General features: G+C 52.0%; 7 non-coding genes and 6 pseudogenes across 7 annotated transcripts in view; all 13 read left to right on the top strand.

Annotated features, from left to right (window-relative positions):
• Positions 1-103: 103 nt before the first annotated feature.
• On the top strand, positions 104-222 carry LOC139307478 (5S ribosomal RNA; annotated as a pseudogene).
• Positions 223-661: 439 nt separating this feature from the next.
• Positions 662-780, top strand: LOC139281834 (5S ribosomal RNA). The gene has a single exon (XR_011596962.1). It is a non-coding gene; the product is annotated as a 5S ribosomal RNA (ribosomal RNA).
• A 148-nt stretch (positions 781-928) lies between these two features.
• LOC139307551 (5S ribosomal RNA) lies at positions 929-1047 on the top strand (annotated as a pseudogene).
• A 202-nt stretch (positions 1048-1249) lies between these two features.
• Positions 1250-1368, top strand: LOC139281723 (5S ribosomal RNA; annotated as a pseudogene).
• Positions 1369-1517: 149 nt separating this feature from the next.
• On the top strand, positions 1518-1636 carry LOC139307520 (5S ribosomal RNA; annotated as a pseudogene).
• A 122-nt stretch (positions 1637-1758) lies between these two features.
• On the top strand, positions 1759-1877 carry LOC139282165 (5S ribosomal RNA). Its single transcript, XR_011597281.1, has one exon. It is a non-coding gene; the product is annotated as a 5S ribosomal RNA (ribosomal RNA).
• A 456-nt stretch (positions 1878-2333) lies between these two features.
• Positions 2334-2452, top strand: LOC139281920 (5S ribosomal RNA). Its single transcript, XR_011597044.1, has one exon. It is a non-coding gene; the product is annotated as a 5S ribosomal RNA (ribosomal RNA).
• A 149-nt stretch (positions 2453-2601) lies between these two features.
• Positions 2602-2720, top strand: LOC139307471 (5S ribosomal RNA; annotated as a pseudogene).
• Positions 2721-3039: 319 nt separating this feature from the next.
• LOC139304725 (5S ribosomal RNA) lies at positions 3040-3158 on the top strand. Its single transcript, XR_011599157.1, has one exon. It is a non-coding gene; the product is annotated as a 5S ribosomal RNA (ribosomal RNA).
• Positions 3159-3385: 227 nt separating this feature from the next.
• On the top strand, positions 3386-3504 carry LOC139303561 (5S ribosomal RNA). The gene has a single exon (XR_011598945.1). It is a non-coding gene; the product is annotated as a 5S ribosomal RNA (ribosomal RNA).
• An 855-nt stretch (positions 3505-4359) lies between these two features.
• LOC139305040 (5S ribosomal RNA) lies at positions 4360-4478 on the top strand. Its single transcript, XR_011599211.1, has one exon. It is a non-coding gene; the product is annotated as a 5S ribosomal RNA (ribosomal RNA).
• A 190-nt stretch (positions 4479-4668) lies between these two features.
• LOC139307389 (5S ribosomal RNA) lies at positions 4669-4787 on the top strand (annotated as a pseudogene).
• Positions 4788-4975: 188 nt separating this feature from the next.
• The window catches only part of LOC139281850 (5S ribosomal RNA), a 119-nt gene continuing 94 nt past the window's right edge, over positions 4976-5000 (top strand). Inside the window, exon 1 of the ribosomal RNA XR_011596977.1 lies at positions 4976-5000. This exon is cut by the window's right edge and continues 94 nt beyond it. This is a non-coding gene — a ribosomal RNA (5S ribosomal RNA).

Raw genomic sequence — 5000 nt, 5'->3', positions numbered from 1 at the left:
ACACACTATAAAGAGCCACAGCCACTGTCACATACACACTATGTAGAGCCACTGCCACTGCCACATACACACTATAAGGAGCGTGTATGCAAAGGGCCCACAGACTTACGGCCATACCACTCTGAACAAGCCCGATCTCGTCTGATCTCGGAAGCTAAGTAGGGTCGGGCCTGGTTAGTATTTGGATGGTAGACCGACTGAGAATACCAGGTGCTGTAAGCTTTTCCTCTTCCCTTTTTAGAGACAGCCAGGGTGCTGCTCCAGCAGTGAAACACCCAACTTTAAAGTGCCACTGTCACATACACACTATAAAGAGCCACAGCCACTGTCACATACACACTATAAGGAGCGTGTATGCGAAGGGCCCAGAGGCTTACGGCCATTCCACTCTGAACACGCCTGATCTCGTCTGATCTCGGAAGCTAAGCAGGGTCGGGCCCTTTTTAGAGACAGCCTGGGTGCTGCTCCAGCAGTGAAACACACAACTTTAAAGTGCCACTGCCACTGTCACATACACACTATGTAGAGCCACTGCAACTGCCACTGCCACTGTCACATACACACTATGTAGAGCCACTGTCACATACACATTATGTAGAGCCATTGCCACTGCCACTGCCACTAACACACTATAAGGAGCGTGTATGCGATGGGCCCAGAGGCTTACGGCCATACCACTATGAACACACCCGATCTCGTCTGATCTCGGTAGCTAAGCAATGTCGGGCCTGGTTAGTACTTGGATGGGAGACCTCCTGGGAATACCAGGTGCTGTAAGCTTTTCCACTTCCCTTTTTTGAGACAGCCAGGGTGCTGCTCCAGCAGTGAAACACCCAACTTTAAAGTGCCACTGCCACTGTCACATACACACTATGTAGAGCCACTGCCACATACACACTATAAGGAGCGTGTATGCGAAGGCCCCAAAACTTACGGCCATACCACTCTGAACACGCCCGATTTCGTCTGATCTCGGTAGTTAAGCAGGGTCGGGCCTGGTTATTACTTGGATGGGAGACCTCCTGGGAATACCACGTGCTGTAACCTTTTCCACTTCCCTTTTTAGAGAAAGCCAGCGTACTGCTCCAGCAGTGATAGACCCAGCTTTAAAGAGCCACTGCCACTGTCACATACACACTATGTAGAGCCACTGCCACATACACACTATGTAGAGCCACTGTCACATACACACTATGTAGAGCCACTGCCACATACACACTATAAGGAGCGTGTATGCGAAGACCCCAAAACTTACGGCCATACAAGTCTGAGGACACCCGATCTCGTCTGATCTCAGAAGGTAAACAGGGTCGGGCCTGGTTAGTACTTGGATGGGAGAATGCCTGGGAATACCAGGTGCTGTAAGCTTTTCCACTTCACTTATTAGAGACAGCCAGTGCGCTGCTCCAGCAGTGAAACACCCAACTTTAAAGTGCCACTGTCACATACACACTATGTAGAGACAATGCCACTGCCACATACACACTATAAGGAGCGTGTATGCAAAGGTCCCACAGGCTTACGGCCATACCACTCTGAACACCCCCGATCTCGTCTGATCTCGGAAGCTAAGCAGGATCAAGCCTGGTTAGTACTTTGATGGGATTCCGCCTGGGAATACCAGGTGCTGTAAGCTTTTCCACTTCCCTTTTTAGAGACAGCCAGGGTGCTGCTCCAGCAGTGAAACACCCAGCTTTAAAGAGCCACTGCCACTGCCACTAACACACTATAAGGAGCGTGTATGCGAAGGGTCCAGAGGCTTACGGCCATACCACTCTGAACACGCCCGATCTCGTCTGATCTCGGTAGCTAAGCAGGGTCGGGCCTCGTTAGTACTTGGATGGGAGACCTCCTGGGAATACCAGGTGCTGTAAGCTTTTACACTTCCCTTTTTAGAGAGAGCCAGGGTGCTGCTCCAGCAGTGAAACACCCAGCTGAACTCATTGAACGCTCCACGCCTTGAGCAGAGTGCCAGAGATACGGAGCACCAGGGCCACGAAGCTGAGTCGGACACGCCTGTCAAGCTGTAGTCCGCGGGGAGGTGCTTAAGCGTGGGCCCACGAGTTGGGGTGGTGGGCAAGGTTGCTGGAGCTTTCTGCAGGCTGAACTGCGTGGGGTTGAGGAGGCCACAGTGTGTTGATGAAGTACGGGTATCAGTGCTCATAGACTCTGCCAAGAGCTGCTGATGCGGTCACATACGCACTATGAAAAGCCGCTGACTCTGTGACGTACACACTATAAAGAGCCACTGCCACTGTCACATACACACTATGTAGAGCCACTGCCACTGCCACATACACACTATAAGGAGCGTGTATGCAAATGGCGTACAGGCTTACGGCCATACCACTCTGAACACGCCCGATCTCGTCTGATCTCGGAAGCTAAGCAGGGTCGGGCCTGGTTAGTACTTGGATGGGAGACCGCCTGGGAATACCAGGTGCTGTAAGCTTTTCCACTTCACTTTTTAGAGACAGCCAGGGTGCTGCTCCAGCAGTGAAACACCCAACTTTAAAGAGCCACTGCCACTGTCACATACACACTATGTAGAGCCACTGCCACATACACACTATAAGGAGCGTGTATGCAAAGGGCCCACAGGCTTACGGCCATATCACTCTGAAAAAGCCCGATGTCGTCTGATCTCGGAAACTAAGCAGGGTCGGGCCTGGTCAGTACTTGGATGGGAGACTGCCTGGGAATACCAGGTGCTGTAAGCTTTTCCACTTCCCTTTTTAGAGACAGCCAGGGTGCTGCTCCAGCAGTGAAACACCTAGCTGAACTCATTGAACGCTCCACGCCTTGAGCAGAGTGCCAGAGATACGGAGCACCAGGGCCACGAAGCTGCGTCGGACGCGCCTGTCAAGCTGTAGTCCGCGGGGAGGTGCTTAAGTGTGGGCCCACGAGTTGGGCTGGTGGGCAAGGTTGCTGGAGCTTTCTGCAGGCTGAACTGCGTGGGATTGTCACATACACACTATGTAGAGACAATGCCACTGCCACATACACACTATAAGGAGCGTGTATGCAAAGGGCCCACAGGCTTACGGCCATACCACTCTGAAAACACCCGATCTCGTCTCATCTCGGAAGCTAAGCAGGGTCGGGCCTGGTTAGTACTTGGATGGGAGACTGCCTTGGAATACCAGGTGCTGTAAGCTTTTCCACTTCCCTTTTTAGAGACAGCCAGGGTGCTGCTCCAGCAGTGAAACACCCAACTTTAAAGTGCCACTGCCACTGTGACATACACACTATGTAGAGCCACTGCCACTGCCACTACCACATACACACTATGTAGAGCCACTGCCACTATCACATACACACTATGTAGAGCCACTGCCACTGCTACATACACACTATAAGGAGCGTGTATGCAAAGGGCCCACAGGCTTACGGCCATACCACTCTGAACACACCCGATCTCGTCTGATCTCGGAAGCTAAGCAGGGTCGGGCCTGGTTAGTACTTGGATGGGAGACCGCCTGGGAATACCAGGTGCTGTAAGCTTTTCCACTTCCCTTTTTAGAGACAGCCAGGGTGCTGCTCCAGCAGTGAAACACCCAACTTTAAAGTGCCACTGCCACTGTCACATACACACTATGTAGAGCCACTGCCACTGCCACTGTCACATACACACTATGTAGAGCCACTGTCACATACACACTATTTAGAGCCACTGCCACTGCCACATACACACTATAAGGAGCGTGTATGCGAAGGGCCCAGAGGCTTACGGCCATACCACTCTGAACACGCCCGATCTCATCAGATCTCGGAAGCTAAGCAGAGTCGGGCCCTTTTTATAGACAGCCAGGGTGCTGCTCCAGCAGTGAAACACCCAACTTTAAAGTGCCACTGCCACTGTCACATACACACTATGTAGAGCCACTGACACTGCCACTGTCACATACACACTATGTAGTGCCACTGTCACATACACACTATGTCGAGCCACTGCCACTGCCACTGCCACATACACACTATGTAGTGCCACTGTCATATACACACTATGTAGAGCCACTGCCACTGCCACATACACACTATGTAGACACAATGCCACTGCCACATACACACTATAAGGAGCGTGTATGCAAATGGCGTACAGGCTTACGGCCATACCACTCTGAACACGCCCGATCTCGTCTGATCTCGGAAGCTAAGCAGGGTCGGGCCCTTTTTAGAGACAGCCAGGGTGCTGCTCCAGCAGTGAAACACCCAACTTTAAAGTGCCACTGTCACTGCCACATACACACTATGTAGAGCCACTGCCACTGCCACTGTCACATACACACTATGTAGAGCCACTGCCACTGCCACTGCCACATACACACTATAAGGAGCGTGTATGCGAAGAGGCCAGAGGCTTACGGCCATACCACTCTGAACACGCCCGATCTCGTCTGATCTCGGTAGCTAAGCAGGCTCGGGCCTGGTTAGTACTTGGATGGGAGACCTCCTGAGAATACCACGTGCTGTAAGCTTTTCCACTTCGCTTTTTAGAGACAGCCAGGGCGCTGCTCCAGCAGTGAAACACCCAACTTTAAAGTGCCACTGCCACTGTCACATACACACTGTGTAGAGCCACTGTCACATACACACTATGTAGAGCCACTGCCACTGCCACATACACACTATAAGGAGCGTGTATGCAAAGGGCCCACAGGCTTACAGGGTTAAGGCCATACCACTCTGAACACGCCCGATCTCGTCTGATCTCGGAAGCTAAGCAGGGTCGGGCCTGGTTAGTACTTGGATGGTAGAACGCCTGGGAATACCAGGTGCTGTAAGCTTTTCCACTTCCCTTTTTAGAGACAGCCAGGGTGATGCTCCAGCAGTGAAACACACAGCTTTAAACAGCCACTGCCACTGTCACTGACACACTATGTAGAGCCACTGCCACTGCCACATACATACTATGTAGAGACAATGCCACTGCCACATACACACTATAAGGAGCGTGTATGCAAAGGGCACACAGGCTTACGGCCATACCACTCTGAACA

The sequence above is a fragment of the Enoplosus armatus genome, chromosome 2, assembly GCF_043641665.1.
Source record: "Enoplosus armatus isolate fEnoArm2 chromosome 2, fEnoArm2.hap1, whole genome shotgun sequence".
NCBI classification, from domain to species: domain Eukaryota; kingdom Metazoa; phylum Chordata; class Actinopteri; order Centrarchiformes; family Enoplosidae; genus Enoplosus; species Enoplosus armatus.
This window is presented reverse-complemented; position numbering and strand designations above follow the sequence as displayed.